At 42.1% G+C, this 17,435-nt stretch overlaps 1 protein-coding gene across 5 annotated transcripts in view; it reads left to right on the top strand.

The window, feature by feature from the left end:
- PHACTR1 (phosphatase and actin regulator 1) overlaps positions 1-17,435 on the top strand; it is a 466,583-nt gene that overhangs the window by 222,127 nt on the left and 227,021 nt on the right. The window contains exon 1 of one of the 5 annotated variants that reach the window (XM_072945668.1): positions 129-264. The exons of the other annotated variants lie outside the window; for them this stretch is intronic. The gene's annotated coding sequence lies outside the window, so the exon portion shown is untranslated. Of the gene's footprint in view, positions 1-128; positions 265-17,435 lie in introns of those variants that run through there. 5 annotated transcript variants of the gene reach the window in all.

The following is a 17,435-nucleotide window of genomic DNA, read 5'->3' as shown; positions in this document are numbered from 1 at the left end:
TCTTTTCCCCTCCCCGGCTCCATCCCGGGGAGGAATTGGTCGTAGTCAGGGAATTGGCACCGGCTGGCCCGGGGCTGGGAAGAAGGAGAAGGGGCTGCCTGGCACCGAGAGGCTGTCTGGGCGTGTGTAGCGTGTGTATTTCAGAGCCTGACACTTGAGGAGACTGTTGCTCAGTGTAGGAACGCACAGCTTCTTTTGGAGAGCCAGCGAGCAGAGGCAGAGGACAATACACGTGTGAGCAAAGCGCTTTGGGAAATCTGTGAGGTAGGCATTTGAGTCTTAAATAATTTCATTGCTTTTTGTGTGTTTGTTAGTTGGATCTTGTAGTGGCTTTACGTTTTGTTCAGTTTAGGGAATTTTCTCTTTTCAGAGCTGCCAATATGAGTTGGTTTGGTCTTTCAGTCCTCGGACTTGGTTCGCTGGATGTCTTGGAACCCCCTGGTGCTGTTGTAGATGCCTGGAAGTCAGAGATTCGTTAGGAAGCCGTGCTGTTTTTCAGATCGGGGAGATTCACTTGCAAATCTCCCTGCAATGGAGACTTGCCGGGAGTCTTGGATGCTTGCTGAGGCAGCCAGCACTTAGGAATCTCAGGAAGTTTCTGACTTAAAGAGACAGGAAAGGACCTTGTCGTTTATCTGTTTTACATGTAGTAGTTAGTACCTGCAAATCCCAAACTCCCAGTTCATCCCTACCCCCGCCTACTGGGAACTGTATTCAATATCTTGTAGTAACCTCTACTGAAAAAGAATATATACGTGTGTGAATCACCATGCTGTACACCGGAGACTAACACAACATTGTAAATTGACTATATTTCAAAAAAAATAATAAAAATAAGGGGGAAAAAAGAGATAGGAAAGGAGAAATCCACCTGGCATAGGCAATTGTTAATTTGGAGAAGGTGGGTGCTGGGAGCTGTTATCAAGGATCAGGGAGAAAGATGACTGGCAAAATAAAAGAGTTAGTAAAGGAGTAGATTTGGGGGCATCCTGTCTCAGGCTGTGCCATTTTGAGGTTTGCAGCGTGGATATAAAAATCAATAAGACAACCAATGACAGCTCATGGGGCATGAATAAGAAGTGCTACAATGGAGTCTTTTTTTTCCCCACTGACTCCTAGAGACCCTGAGAACTAGAAAAGACCTGAGTCTGGAAGAGTTCATTTCTAATAGCTATTCCTTCTGGCCACATGAGGTCCTGTAAACAAAATATGGTGATGTTAGAACCAAAGGGAAAATGTGCTTAGAATGATGCCTATGAAGACATTTTCAAGTTTCTGCTGCCCTTCCCCCCTTCCCCATCCTGCTCCCAGTTTTGGGCAAATTATATAATTTGAATGTGTCTAATATTAACAACTCTTTAGAGTGATACAGTTATCACTGTAAGAGGATATTTGGGTGCTAGAATAAAAATGATCTTGAATCAGTGGCTCTTGAATCTTTGAGACCATGGACCACATTGGGAAATTGAAATGACTTAGGTGATGATGAATTTCTAGAGTCATCTCTCTGTTGTGGCCCTAACACCCCCATCTTCTGATGCTCAACAAATAAAACTAAACAATGACAACAAACCCAGAAGGCATGGCATAATGAGGTTTCTAATTAAAGCCCACTTTTGAAATATCAATGGGAAAATATTATAAATATTCATAATATAAGAAAACAGCTCATCAAGCATCTTGTGCAAGCCATGGTGGTCCCTCAAGAAGTACTGCTTAAATAATTTATGTCAGCACAGTGAGTTCCTTCTATCCAGATTTGCATGGGTTGAAACTTGCTGGAAACCTGCATTTCTGCACTTCAATAATAAAATAAGGATGGAAATTCATAAGGATGACCTTCAGACACCACAAGAAATCAGCACTGCCTTCCAGCTCACAGATCAGAACATGATGCTCTGAATAGTTTGAGTGCATTTTCTTGCTAATTCTCTAAAATTTGGCAATCTGCCTAAATTGTGGTGCCCCCATTTTTCACACCAAGAACCAGGACTTGTGTTCTTACAAAGGACTGTTGTGTTACTTTCAGTGTGAGGGACAGTCTGGGAAATGCAGTTCAGATGCCAAGTTGTAGTTCAGATGTCCATTTCTGGGACAGTTCAACACTTTATGGGACAGCTGGTCAGAAGGTGTGCAATAGGGTAGCTCTGGAAAATTCAGCCCTCATAGAAATACAGATGCTTTTGTTAAAAGCGTACTTTTTTTGTGTTCAGACTGACTTGTTTGCATTCCAACTCTGCCACCTATTCAGTGACTGACACTGGGCAAGTTTCTTGGCCTAAGGCTGTTTCTTCCTCTGTAAAATTGGATAGTGACAGTACTTGCCTTGGAGGTTGCATGGGAGTAAATAAAATAATATGTGACTAGAACAGCACCTAGGACAGTGTGTGGAACTGTTAGTACCTAACAGACAGTGTCTGCTGTTACTACCGTTATCACTGAGTGTACCTTTTAATATGCCAGAGATAAAGAATATATTGTACAACCTTAGATCAAGGTTCATGAGCATCAGACTGTTCTGGAATTAAGTCACTGGCCTGTCTGTTTCTCTATATAAGGAGGCATCGCTATCCCCATGTTTTGCACAGAAGAATCCGTTGAACTGGCTTAAGGCACACAGGACATCAGTGGCAGAACCAGAGAGGGAAGATTTGCCTCCAGACTCTGTACCCTGCCCCCGGATCTTACCACTCCTGATGGTACTGTGGAGGGTCCACATCGGGGGTGGTCCAACAAGGGCAGAGTAGCTCCTGTCTCTGAAGAGCCTCTGACACCTTCCCAGGGGTGTAGTTTGGTGCCACAGGCTTGGCTTCCCCTGCTTCAGCCCTACTATTAGCTGTGGCTCTGCCTTTCTTTCCTCCTGGACTTGCTGGGTGGAGGACCCTTACAGGTGTTGACTACTTGGTTGGCTCATACCAATGGGTGGTGGTGACCGTGAACGCCCAATTCCAAGTCTCCACTGGAATAGCTCAAGTGGTAGAGCAAATGCCTAGCATACACGAGGTTCTGGGTTCAATCCCCAGTACTGCCTCTAAAAATAAATAAACAAATAAACCTAATTACTCCTCCCCCAAAATAGAAAAAAAATTAAACTAAAAAAAAAACAAACACCTTAAAAAAAGCAGCTCTCCAAGTCTCTCCTGGGGACAACACAGAATCTGCTACCTTTGTCTAGCCCCTTCTTTCTTTTTTTTTTTTAAATTGAAAAACATGAAAAATTATTTAATGACAGTACTCTTGAAATTGCATGAAACACTGTGTTTCTATTTTCTCTTCGCAGACTTCTAACGTAGGGATTTAATGCCTCCCATAAAGCAAACTCCCCATTATACACTGTGAAGTCCAAAGAGAGTCACATAATTAATCTGAAGGGTAAAGATGTCAAAAGCCCTTTACTTTTACATCTCATGTGTATTCAGTTTCTGATAAAATTCAGAATCCACTGGTACAAGAAAGGGGTTAAAAGAAGTGATTTCATGAAAGGTCTTCCAGGTATAGCCTGGGCTTCCCTAGGAAACTAACTAAATAAAAACCCTGACTTGGGATTGGTCATAAAATGGCAGAGTGGAGAATAGTGTAGGATGACTTCTTCTAAAAAATCTACCACAAAAGGCAACACCAAAGTCTAAAATTAATAGAAACAGAAAAAAAAAATCAAACAGAATTACAGAAAAATAAGATGCTAGATTTAAAAATAACAACAACCCCCCCCCAAATTTTGACATGTAAAAACACCCCACACTTGGAAATATTATAATGCTAAGGAAAAGAGGGGAGGTGCTGGAACATGGGAGAAATAGCAGAGAGAATGGGATTGAAAGACCTGGTTATAAGTTCAGTCCTATACCCCGGGTAAATCATTCAGTTGAATCTATCTCTTCTTTTATAAAATTATAAAAATAATTCCTGCCCCTGCACCCAAGGCTACTGACAGTAACAGATGAGCTGAGGAACAGGTATCAAGACTGGAGAGGTGACCAGTATTCCTCTTGTCCACACTGGGAACTTGAACTCCACCTGAGTCTATCAGGCAGGTGTTAGTAACTGTATAGAATTAAAGAAATTTGACCAAAAAAAGAATATGTATGTTATAAAGAAACAGAATTTTCTTCTTAATAACGCAGAAGAAGAAATAGCTGATGAATAACCATTAACTTTTATATTTGTATGCTAGGGCTTCCATAACAAAATACCACTAGCTGGGTGGCTTAAACAACAGAAATTTATCTTCTCACAGCTCTGGGGGCTGGAAGGCCAAGATCAAGATGTTGGCAGAGATGATTTCTGCTGAGGCCTCTCTCCTTGGCTTGAGAATAGCCACCTTCTCCCTGTGTCCTCATATGGCCTTTCCTCCGTGTGTGCACAGCCCCATGTCTTTTCCTCTTCCCGTAAGGACACCAGTCCTATTGGATTTGGACCCCACCCCACAGGACCTCGTTTAGTTTTGATTACCTCTTTCTAGGCCCTATCTCCAAATATAGTCACATTCAGAGGTACTGGGTGGGTTAGGGTGTCAACATATGAATTTTGGGAAAATACTATTCATCCTATGACATCTCTAGTTAAAAGGTATATCCTTGGTCTAGGAATTTATAAAAGAAAATGTTACCTCTAGAGAGGAAAATGGTATCTCCAAATTGCTGTAGGGAGACCGTGCCATGGAAGGTAGCCTGATAGATGTGGCCCAAGATTCAAGAGAAACTTGCCTTCCTGGCATATTTCAACTAAGAGGGAAAGTGAAGACCTTGTGTTTTTCACTTCCACCTGGCATTCTGTCAGAGAACTAGCAGACTGTCCCCAGCAAGGTCGCATCTCTATGGTGACAGCTGTTCTTGGAGGAGGGATTTAATGTTGTTTGAGATTAGAGGCTCCTTTGAGATCAAAAGGATTATGACATTTCATGGGCTAGTTTCCCACATCCTCTCAATATTCTGTCTCTTAAAGGAAGATTAAGATTGGTTCCATCATCTGGGTTCCTGCTGTTTGGTGTGGTCATGCATACTTTTCACTGTTTCCTCAGTCAGTCCCTAACTTTCCCAGTTCCCATTCACTATGAACCATGCTATTCAGTGACATGGTAACCTGAAATACACACACACACCTTTATTTATTCCTGAAACAGAATTTGTGATTAGAGAGGAAGATGATTTGTAAGTGATATTTACACATCGCTTTCTTTCTAAATTTCAGATCTTTGATTTCAGGGAAGGAGATGGGGGCCCAGCTCACGGCTGAGATGTCCCCACACATGTGGCAAGTGAGGAAGGGAACTGATGCCTAGTTGAAGTTCACAGGCATGAAAAGGCATGACGGAGAAAGTGATGACAGGGATTCCCAGGGGGATACGGATAAGGAGGGGTGTGCCCCCTGCCTTCCTCTCCCCTCCCCAATCTCAGCTGCCCCTGTAGGTGGACCATTTACACGTGCTGGTCCAGCACATCCCAGGTCCCTGTTAGCAATGTGGGTGCTAGATCCACACAGGACATGTGGGAAAATCATGCAAACAAGGCACATACCTTGATTTTCCTTTTTAAACAACTGATGATGGTGAAAAAAATATACTGGGAGCAACAAAGAAGCACCTATTTAGTAACTTGTGAAATACTCCCATGGTATCCTTTTTCCTTAAAAATAAAATGTGCTTCCATTGCCCAGGAGGAAAGAGTCAGTTCCCCAAGGTCATGATCATACCTCCTGATCCTTTCTGGTGCTGTTTCAGCACAAACAAGAGAACACTTCATCACTAGTACACACTTTTCCCTTTCTACCAGGATCCGTTCTGGCGGCAGGGGAAGGAATGGGTTCGTGCACTAAATCAGTTTACCCAACCTTCAGTCCGTTGGGACGCAGTGTTCTCTCCAAGTGTCAAGTGCTCCTGTTTGGGTTATTGGGAAGGGGCTGTTGAGAGGAACCATGGTGTAATTCAGAATATTTCAGTGCCTGCATTATTTAGCCCTAATTTTAAGGCTCAGGACTTGCCAGGAAAAGGACCTAAAGGCTAAAGAGAATAAGGGGCCCAGACTCAGGAATAAGCCATCAGACTTTAAGGCAACCAGTGTTGGTTCTCTTTGGCTTTCCTATAAATTAGGAACACAAATTAGGAACTCTTATTTAAGTTGGTTTGTTAATATATAGCATTTCTCAAATGAAAATGTGTTTGATGAAAGCACAACATAAAAAATAACTACCTTGGAATTTTTGTTGTTGCTGTTAATTGTATTTAATCAGTAAGCACTGTCTACTGAACCTAACGCAAGGTGTTATGCACGGTTTTGCAGGATAAAGAGATGAATCCAATTTGCCCATATTTCTTTAGAGAAATAAAACTGTCCATAAAAGAGTTAACAAAGTATAGAGAATGACAGCTTCACGAGAATGGAAAAAAAATGGTTATCGAGGTTGAGAAGAGGGAAATATTAATTCCAGCTAGAAGAGGCTTTGGAAATGTTTCTAACAAGAGTCCTGAGAGCTGAATATTTCTGTATGACGGGTGAAGAGGTAGAGGGGGGAGGGATCTGAGTAGGGGGAGGCAGGGGACATTGCCAGCAGAGGAGAGGGACTAAGCAGGAAGCAAAACCATAGAGGAAGGCACACCTGAATTGTAGATGAGGCAAGGCGGCCAGGCCAGTTCTGCTGGGGGAAGAGGGTGAAGCAGGCAACCAGTTGCAGAAACCTTGGAAAGCACTTGAGTATCAAGTGGAGAATGACATCGTCAGAGCTTAAAACCATGTGTGGGGTGGGGTGAATGGAGAGGGATGGTGAGTGCATCCATCAGTTACACCGCTGTTCGAGCAGCGGAGGACGTAATAGTGTTTAGCAGTAATGATAACGGTCATAAACAGCTCTCACTTATTGAGTGCTCCATCGTTGCTGAGCGTTTTCTTTAGATTATCTCCTTTCATCTGCTCAGCAAACCTCAAGGCAGGTACGAATACAGCCAGTCCTCATTAGGTGCAGACGCTGTATTTGCAAATGCACTTACTTGCTGACATTTCTTTGTAACCCCCAAACCAGTGCTCATGGTGTTTTCACAGTCATCTGTGGACATGTGCAGAGTTGCCCCGTGTGTACTTTCCCAGTGAAATTAAGGAAGGTGATGCTCTGTCTTCTTGTTTCAGCTCATAATGTAAACGGGTGTCATCCTTGTGGCCTATTTAGTTTCACATTTTTCACTTTTTTTTTTTTTTTTTTTTTTGCTTTTTGTTGGCAATCTTGCTGTTTAAAATGGTCCCCAGGTGTGGTGCTGATGTGCGGTCTAGTGTTCCTAAGTGTAGGAAGGCTGTAATGTGCTTAATGGAGAAGTTCTGTGTGTTAGGCATGCTTTCATAGTGCTGTTGGACATGAGTTCAAGGTTAATGGATCAACAATGTATTCTAAATAAGGTGCCTTTAAACAGAAGCACACATAAGACAAGGAATAAATTGATCAATTGTTGAAAATACTGTGACCAGAGGCTCACAGGAACCTAGCCATTTCCCCTAAGAACATGGTTCAGTGTTCACTAATTCAGTATTCACAGTGACTTCGTAGAACAAGGCTACTGTGAATATCAAGAATGTATTGGTAATCTCTTTTTCACAGAGAAGTAAGCTGGGACTGGAAGAGATGAGGACCTTGCCTGAGGCCACACAGCAGTCGCAAACCCAGTATACCTGATAGGAATGTCATCATGTGATATATACATTTGTAATGACATAACAAGGGCCTGGACCGGGTGGGAGCAATGAAGGATGGAGGGGACAAGGTAAATTACAAACGGTTTAAGAAACAGAATCGACAGGACTTGGCCACTGATTGCACTGGGAGGGCAAAGAGGAAGGAGAGGTCCAAGAGGAGTCTGAAGTCTGGCGGAGGTGATAACCTCTTGGAATCAGGAGGGCCTGAGAAAGGAAGGCTGCAGGGAGGTTATGCAGCAAGGTCAACTGCGATTAGGGACTGGGGCTTGAGAACATAAATGCCAGTTACTTTTGGAGCAGTCGCTATATTCTAGGTACTGTTAAGAGTCTTTAGCTTAATGATCTCATTTAATCCTCACAACAGCCCCATGAGACAGGGACTATTCATGCCCATTTTACAGATGAGACGAGTGAAGCTCAAAGAAGTAAAGTAAGGTGCTTAAGGACACCCTGCTTATAGACAACAGAACAGGGAATTCAAACTCAGGCAGAGTGACCCTAGAAGTTGTAACAAACAGAGAGAAATTTTGGAAGTTGAGATCTTGGAAGAAGAGAAGCATTAGTGTTAATACTACCCTATCTTGTTCTCTAGTTTCTTCTTTTTAATTTTGTTTTTTCCAATATTCTCTCTTTACACTGCATATTTCCTACTTTCATGTTTTTACTCAAATTCTTCTCTTCTACAATAATACTATTCTTCTCTTCTAGCTTTTAGGTTTCTTTCTTTTTCTTTTTTAATGTTGCAAAGGGGTAAAGTGATTTGGTTGCTGCAGAAATTGGACACCTTACATTTTATATTATGTTGTATTGTTAAAAACGTTTGAACATTTTAAGGTTTCCTAAAATGTAATACATGTTGCTTAAGAAGAATTATTCTCTGAGTATTACTCAGCCATAAATAAAGAATGAAATAGTGCCATCTGTAACAACATGGGTAGATCTAGAGGGTATTATGCCAAGTGAAATAAGTCAGGCAGAGAAAAACAAATATCCTATGATTTCACTTATATGTGGGATCTAAAAAACAAGACAAATGAACAAACAGGACAAAACAGAAGACTCGTAGATACAGAAAACAAACTGGTGGTTACCAGAGGGGCAGGGCATAGGGTGATGAGTGAACTAGGTAAGGGAGATTAAGAGGTGCAAACTTCCAGTTACAAAATAAGTGAGTCATGGAGGTGAAGTGTACAGCACGGGGAATATAGTCAGTGAGTGTGTAATAATTTTGCATGGTGACATGTGGTAACTAGGCTTAGCATGGTGATTATTTTGTAATGTATAAAAATACTCAATCATGTTGTATACCTGAAGCTAATATAAGTCAATTATTTTCCATTTAAAAAAGAAGAATTATTCTTCTAATTTTTCTTTCATTTCACATTAGTAGTGTTATGGTTTATTTACAGGTGTTCTCATTAATAGAGGAAACATGATTATGCTATTTGTATATGAGATTTGGATAACTTGGCATAAAATGACATGGTCCTTGTTTTGCTTTTCATCTTGGATATCAATTACCTTTCAACTTTTTTAAAAGATATAAAGTGTCCCATTAAGTTTCCCAAATCTGTATCACTGAGACTTATTTGCCCATGTCCCTGGGATATTAAGAAATTATATATTCCCCCAACATTTAGGTGTTAAGTGTTGTTTTCACAGCACTCCTAGTAGGACTGTGCCTGGGGATGGAATGAGTTCCCAAAACAGAGGGTGTTTCATCTAAAAAGTGCCAGAGCCATTTATTACATTCAAAAACATGTTAACAGTGGATAATAGGGGAAAAACTCCTGTCAGAATCTTTGGTTCCTTCTTTCTTTCTCATATGACCCCCCCAAATGTCCGGAAGCTGAACATTGTTTCTGGCCACACGGAAGGTGCTCTCCGGAGCTGTGAACTCCACAAAAACGCTTCTGCCCACAGAGCTCAAAGGCCAGAGGTTGCAAGAACAGTTAGCCTGAAATCTCTGTAGTTAAGTGGGAAGGAGTTCACCTACAAGGGAGTTTCTATTCTTTGAAATAACCCAAGTCTGAAACCTTCCCTTTGTAAGTTAAAAAGAAACCTCTTGAACTGTTCTGAAACCAGAAGAGAGAGTTTCAGTGCTGCTGGCAACTGGACTATATACTCAGTCAACTGTGACGCTTAGGTGAGTAAATTCTGCATTTGTACAGAGACCTGGTAATTTAGGAACAAAGGCAAAGACAAAGAAACCTTAAGGAATCTTTGTCCTCTTCAGCAGCCATGGCATGAAAGGGAACTGGGGAAAATGAAGCCATGTTTGAGTCAACAAACACTTGAAACCATCCTTCAAATATTCTGGACAGAATAAATTCCAAAGTGTGTTTTGCCAAACCCAGGGGAAATTAGCTCCATATGTTTCTGATTTATTTATAGTTTAATCATCAAAATATTGCTTTGCAAGGACTGGTTATATCCAAGAAACCTTTTATGAGCCATTTTAAAACATTATCTTGGAAACAGGAAGCCCTCTTTTGCCAAGAGCTAGCAGATGCCTGCACAGAGGTTTTGGATCTGGTTGTGGGGGCAGAGCCCTGGGTCCTGAGATTTCCAAGTCTGGCAGAGCCAATTTCATACTGCCTTTGGGGAATCTGTGCTGTGTGTTGGTTCCACTCACTAGAATTATAGAAATCCTTTGGGGAGGATAACCCAAGGGGAGGGTGACCACTGGCTTCCATGATTCTCACTCAAACTCATTCTCTTTCATGAGATTTCATATCCCTCTCACCATAGTTTGTTTGCTAACTAGTAATTCAGGAGATAACTCCTCTACCGAAATTTTAATGGTAACATCCTAGCCCTTACAAACCTAAGGTGGAATTTCATAAATGAGCTTAGAAAACAGCGGCTTCAAAGGAGCCACTGACTCCAGGAATAGGAAAAAAATTTTTTTTCTCTTTGTTTTTGAGTTTTTTAAAAAAATAAACTAAAACTCTCAGAATTTTTTTAGAAAGTCTCCTAAAATGGCTTTAAATAAAATAATGTTCGTGCTGCTTTCTCTCTCTCATTGGTCTTCATCGGTGGTTTTTAAAGTAAGTTTCCTGATCAGTTTCACCCGAGGAAGTTGTTAGACATGGAAAATCTCTGAGCCCACCTCACACCTACTGCTCCCAGTGATTCTCAAACTATACATACATCAGAATCACTGACAGTCTTATTAAAATATGTGTTGCTAAGCTCCACCCCTAGAGTTTCTGATTGAGCAGGTCTGGGTGTGACCCGAGAGCTTGTATTTCTAACCAGTTCCCAGGTGATGCTGCTGTCCTGGTCCTCCTGCTTGCAGACCCGTTACCCTACCTTCTTTCCAGTTCTCATCACTGGCTGGCAGCTGAGTGGCAGGGAGATGGGCATTAAAGCACAGGTGTAAGTGGAGCCCATTCCAGGTGCTTCCTCTAATGGTTACTTGTGTCTCGATTTTACAAGGATACCATCTTTCAAAATTCCTATGGATCATTATTCATGGCCAAAGAAATGAAATAGTTTACAGAATTATTAGAATGATTATGTAACTCTGGGGCCTCTACAAAGAATTAGTTTAGGAAACGGGAGTACCATGAAGCCAGTGTATATAGAACACCTATGATTTTTAGAGACTTTCATGAATTAGACTATCTGCAGGCTTTACAATTATATAAAAGTAGGAACTAATTCATCTGATGACGTGAGTGTTTTCTGTCATTAAAATGTAAGAGGACTTTTGTTGCATGAATTCTTGCTTAAGGAATATTGGGTATATAATGGAGAAAATGTCTTTAATGAGAATTGTAAGTTGATCCTGATGGACTGTACTGATCTTCAGGCAGATCATGAGGCTGGAGCTCAATGAAGGCGTTTCTTCAGAGAGGTCTGCTGGTGCGCTGCTTTGTGATGATCTGACAGCACAAAGAGCTTATAAAACCTTTTAAAAACAAAGTGGCTCTCGAACTTTCAAATGCATTAGAACCACCTGTTAATTTTGTTAGTAGCAGCTGCTGATTCAGCAGGTCTCGAGTAAGGCTTAAGGTACTTCATTTCTGAGTCTCCCAGGAGATGATGTTGGTCCACGATCCACACTGGGAGAAGCAAGGTTCTAGAATAGTAGTTCACGACCTTGGGAAGCCTTTACAAAAGTTCTAAGTCAAATGTTCAGGGTAGGGCTTGGGCATAGGTATTTTTAAAGCACCCCAGGTGAACCTAATATGCAGCCAGCATTGAGAAGCTCTGACCTGGAAAAGCAGAGTTAATATTTCTAGGCAGCTTCTCTCAAAGTCAGATGTCTCGCCCCAGTATTTGGTGAGTATTAGATTGCAGTGAATTTATACTTTTGTAAAAAGAGCCCTTAAGTGCCTATTTCTATGTTGCTGATAAAAGAAAGAGCCAGATGCTTTAGATTCCTGACCTGCTGACTGCAGAGTTGAAATTCAGCTGTGAAAATTTAGCACCCTGTTTCATATTCTCTCCTCTACAGAGAACCTCCCTATTTACTCTTATAGGTGAGCTACAGATAGAATTATGAGTACAGCCAACATTGACGTGCCAACAAAAGATGTTTAAAATGCTCAAGTACTTAGACACATATTTGAGAACTCAGAACCCTACACACACACACACACAAACAATGAAGAGAAAAATTTGCTTTAACAATGTCAAACTGTTTCAATCCACTTGTCTCCAGCATAAAATAAATGTAATCTTACTTCTGTGGAACATCTGATTGTGCTTATAACTGCATCCCAGTGGACCTTTTTGGATGAGTCACTTGCAAAGTGCACCCATAAGTAGCTGAATGTGCTGTCTGTGGTTGAATAATTAAATGTTGTACACTTAAACATTAGAGAATGCCTGCCAAATACAATTATTCCAATTGTAGCCAAGTTGAAGTTGAACTTCTCTCTCCCCCAATAATTAGCCAACAGTTGCAGTTACTTTTTAAGGTCTCTGCTCATTTCTGGTAATGAAACTATGGCAAGACAGGGAGAAAAATGTATCCCTGTTTATTCTGGTAGATGGATACAGACCCACTTTGTCTAATAACTGTATCAAGTTATCTAAACATTAAACCCCAAAGAAGGGGACTTTAGTGCCCAGCATATTTTAGAAGTTAGATTAATCCGTCCAAAAGCCATCTCCTCCCACCCCATTTTTTGCCAGTGGTATTATGATGACAGGCTGTAAGGAATTAAGATTTTGGATGACATATAAATGTTCCTCACTTTATGCTATGGGTAGTTCGTGGGCATGAATCTGAGACTGACAAAAGTAATCAGCATTGCAGAAGTTGTCTTCTTACCCACGTCTCCATGAATTGAAACTGTACCGTAATGATGGTAGTAGGACGGACACGGCCAGGACGGTCATGAGGGGTGCTTCTTGGTCTTCAGTGCAGCCCGCCCACTGTTTTGAGCTCCTGTGTGCTCTGCCCTGGCCCTTGGAGTGGACTTAGTGCACTCATGTAGCAGCGTGAGCAACACAAACCAGCCAGCGCGGGAGGACATAGTTGGGATCCCTTCCCCTTGTTTCTTCTCTGAGTTCATCTTCTCCCAGTGCCAGCCTGGAGCTCCTAAGTTTCCAGGGCCTGGAACTCATCTCTTGGCCTCTTTGCACATCGTACTTTACCTTTCTCCTCATCAGCACTTAGACGTCAGATTTCCTCACAGATTTAGGCTTGGCTGCCCTGTGGCTGTCCACATCCCCTACTGCCTCAGTCAGAAACTTCCTGTCCAAACTCATCCCCAAGGAACCCATTCCCATCATGACGACGTTAGCCAGGCCCACCCAGCAACTATACAGAAGACCACCTAGAAGCCTGGGGTGAGCAAAGTGACATGGATCTGGCCCTCAGATTCCTGAAGACACCAGCGTGGGGAGGAGGGGAGAGAGGGGGCTGGGAACCACCCTACATGCACTTGGAAGCTGATGCCCTCTCCAGGGACTTTGTGTCCGTCTATATTCACCTCTGAAACCCTGGGTCCTCTCACCACTGAGACGAGAGTTTGGGAGTAGGGATTGGGGAGGAAGAGTGAGGAGGGGAGCATCTAAAGTGGTACATTCTTGGAAAATCATAATTTGAAAATGCACCCTTTAAGTGCCAGTTCCTTGTAATCCTGAAAGTTCTAACCAATAAAACCCACTCCCCTTCAGGAATACTTTCAGGTAGATCCTGTTTGTCGTTTTTGAAAAAAGCTAGTGTAGAATTTTGAAGTGATAGCTAGTAAGCTCATGGGTGTCAGTTTGCTTAAATAGTGAAATTTTCTTCTAGAAGCAAGGGCACACCACATCTGGAATCCGTCTGAGGGAACCCAGGTTAGTAGTTGTGCAGGTCTAGTGTGAGACTCAGGAGCGATGGTAGATGGGAACTTGTTTTCCTTTTAGGATGTTGGAAATGTTCAAAACTTAGATTCTGGTGATGGTTGTACAACTCTGTAAATATACTAAAATTCATCGAATTGTACAATTAAAATGTGTGGATTTTAGGGTGTGTAAATTATATCTGAATAACGCTGTTAAAATAAAAAGGCATCTCAGAAACCCTGCTAAGGAGTTTGGATGTTTTCCCGGTTGAGGCAGGAAGGTACTGACCATGTAGACTCATGCACCTGCATTTTAGAAAACACCCCCCTGGGATGGCGCACCCCTTGCTGTGCAAGGCTGGGGTGAGGTAAAGAGAACTGGCCTCCGCTGAGCATCTGCTGTGTGATAAACACTGCGTAGGCACCTGCTACACATCCTCTCATTTAAGCCTCACAGCAGCATACTGGTACCTTTACTCTCGCTGGATGATTTATTGCTGTTGCTATAGAGATGTAATTCTACCAGATCTGAAATACAGACAACCACTGCTTTACCTGTGAGACAGCTCTCATATGTAGGCTCAGGGAGGCTAAGTGACTTGCCCCAAAGCACACAGGCAGTAAGTGGCAGAGCCAGGAGAACTCAAGGGACGTCTGACTGAGCTAAGGCTCTGCTCTTTCTGCTCCACCCCGCTGCCCTGAGATTGGGTGGATCTGCGTGCCCAGCCTGGGCTTAAACCACTTGGTAGGTTGCTCAGCATTAATACTCTGACATGCCCTTGTATTAGTTTTCTGTCGCTACTTTATTAACAAATGACCACAAATTTAGTGGCTTAGAACAACGCGGATTTATTCTTTCCAATTCTGGAGGTCAGAAGACCAAAAGCAGTCTCACCGGGATAAAGGCAGCGGTGGTTCTTTCTCGAGGCTCTAGGGGAGAATCCGTTTCCTTGCCTTTTCCAGCTTCTGGAGGCCACCCGCGTTCCTTAGCTCTGGTTCTTTCTTTGCAATGGGATTCCTGCAACTTCTGCTTCTGTCAGCACATCTCTTTCCTCTCTGACCTGACCCTCCTGCCTCCCTCTTAGAAGGACCCCTGTGACTACATTGGTCTATCTGGATAATCCAGGGTAATCTCTTCATCTCAAGAGCCCAAATTTAATCATACCTGCAGAGTCCCTTCTACCCTGTAAGGTAACATAGTCACAGGTTGGGGGACCAGAATGTGGACATCACTGGGGAGGTGCATTACTCTACCCAGCACACCCCTGCTCTAGAAATCTGTTTGAAAGGAGTCTCTGAATAAATGTAATCGTCCATATTTTGTCCTTGAACATAAACTCAAAAGTTTCTGTTTAGTCTTAAGAACCAAAGTGAAGACTTAAATAATGCTAATTATTGGTCTCCAGTTTGTCTCTTGAGACTTTAGAGGAATAAAATAAAGAGAAAAAAAGCTTGATGAGGTGCCATCACGAATACTACTTTCCTTTGAAGGTGTCATTTTTAGTTGATAAATTACAGGGTTACTTTAGTATGTCAAGCCCTCAGAGAGATTTCATGCCAGAGGAATGTGGATGTTTGGACAAATGAGAACAAACACACATGTCAAATAATATTTATGTTGCTCATAAACTGTTTCAAGGCATGCTTTCTCTTCCACACTGTCATTTAAGGTGACTGTGTGCTTCATAAGACATTGTTTAAATAGGATAGGGTCTTTTTTTTTTTTTTAAGTTCTGTGGTGTGTAGGTGTCTGTTTCCCTCTAGGTTTACATCCTACAGCAACAGCTGAAATTGTCGAAGTCAAGGGCCAAACAGAAGATAAAGAGCAAAACCGGGGGCCGTGAGACGGCCTTGACTTTGCTGACCAAAAGCACAGTGTAGAGAAAGAGACTTACCTGTTATTATCCAAGGCTCTGGGGCTCTGAGGGGTTGTTCTTGGAAAGGTGGGAAACCTTACCACATTTTGAAATACACATTCAGAATACTGAACGCTAAGAGTTCGGGAGTTGACGAGGATGGAGGTGATCCTTTAATGAAGATTTTCCTGTGTGCTTCCTTCTCTCCTTGACAGGAGTAATAATACCTTTCTCTATAACTCCTGCCACCTTCACAGAATAGGTCCTCCTCTTAACTTTTTATTCTCTTACAGTCAGTGTACCACCATGGACCTTTCCTGTTCTTCAGTTCAAACCCCATGACATGCATCTGCTAAAAGCAGTGGTTCAGTTCAAACATGTCCTGGGTCCTTAACCAGGTTTAAGTTCTACTCTCCAAGTAGAATCCTGGGAGACTCAAGGTATTTGCTCTTTGCCATTAACTGCTTATGTGACCTCGGGGTCAGCCTGTCTGGTTTCGGTTTTTCCACATGAAAATCAAACCTGTCAGGATTGTCTAATAGGACTGTGAGATGCCTTTCAGTTCCAAGATCTTATAAGCTCAGAACATATAGTGGTTATGGGAGCCATGTGTTGGATCTTGGTTTGGGGTATCCAAGAGGTTGACCCAGAGATAAGATTTTGAGTACAAGTAGTTTATTTGGGAGGTGTACTCAGGAAGGACTGACAGATTTGGGGAAGAAAGACCGAAAAGACAAGGAAGGCAGTAGGTTTCCTTTTAAACTTGCCAAGAATGTTCCAGAGATTACAAGCTCTTGTTCTGCAGGGTTTAGCAGTGTGTACATGCTGCCTTCATGGTGGGCACGGGCAAGAGAATAAACTGTATCTAAACGTCAGAATCCTGACCCGAGTGAAGAGTGTTAGTAAATTATGGATGCTCTATATTATTTGCATAGAAATACTCTTAAAACGCCGTGTTGCAAAAATCTGCCGTGAAATTTTCTCTCCTTACCCAGGCAATCACATTAAAGCACTATCGTGCTGTGACATTTTAACTAGCAAGGAACTCATTTTTAATTGCTTGGTGTAGAAGGTTCAGCTTGGCCAAGAGCCTTCCCTAATGCAGAGCCAGTGCTCTGTGTAAAATGGGCCAGTTGGTTCTATGATCATCCGTTGCTCTTTTAAAAGTTTCAGCATTCAGATGAGCTCTTAGAAATATGGGGGTAGGAGGAATGGGATAATTCAATTCATTCTCCTCCTTCTAAACTTTATTCTTGAGAACCCGACTTGTCAACATCTATGAAAAATAGAAGAGGCCTTAGCAATCAATCACTAGAGGAGGAGGCGATGGAAGAGGAAGGAGACAGCTGGCCGAGGAACTTCAAGCTTCAATCATTTTGTATTTCAGGACATGAGAGCAGGATTGCTGACTGTTAGATTTCCTTTGAGAGGCGGTATGCGAATGGCATATTGAATATTCTGATAAAGCCAAGTATAGGTGTAACTCCTTTAGGAAACAGTCTGGTAAAAAGTGAAGCTCCTTGGGTGAATATTAAATCAGATTTGACTTACATGCAACTTAGATTCTTAGAATAAGAGCAGACTTTCTAGAGTGTCAAATTCAACCCTCATTTGAC

The sequence above is a fragment of the Vicugna pacos genome, chromosome 20 (genome assembly GCF_048564905.1).
Source record: "Vicugna pacos chromosome 20, VicPac4, whole genome shotgun sequence".
Taxonomy (NCBI): domain Eukaryota; kingdom Metazoa; phylum Chordata; class Mammalia; order Artiodactyla; family Camelidae; genus Vicugna; species Vicugna pacos.
The sequence above is the reverse complement of the archived record's forward strand: the minus strand, read 5'-3'. Positions and strand labels throughout refer to the sequence as shown.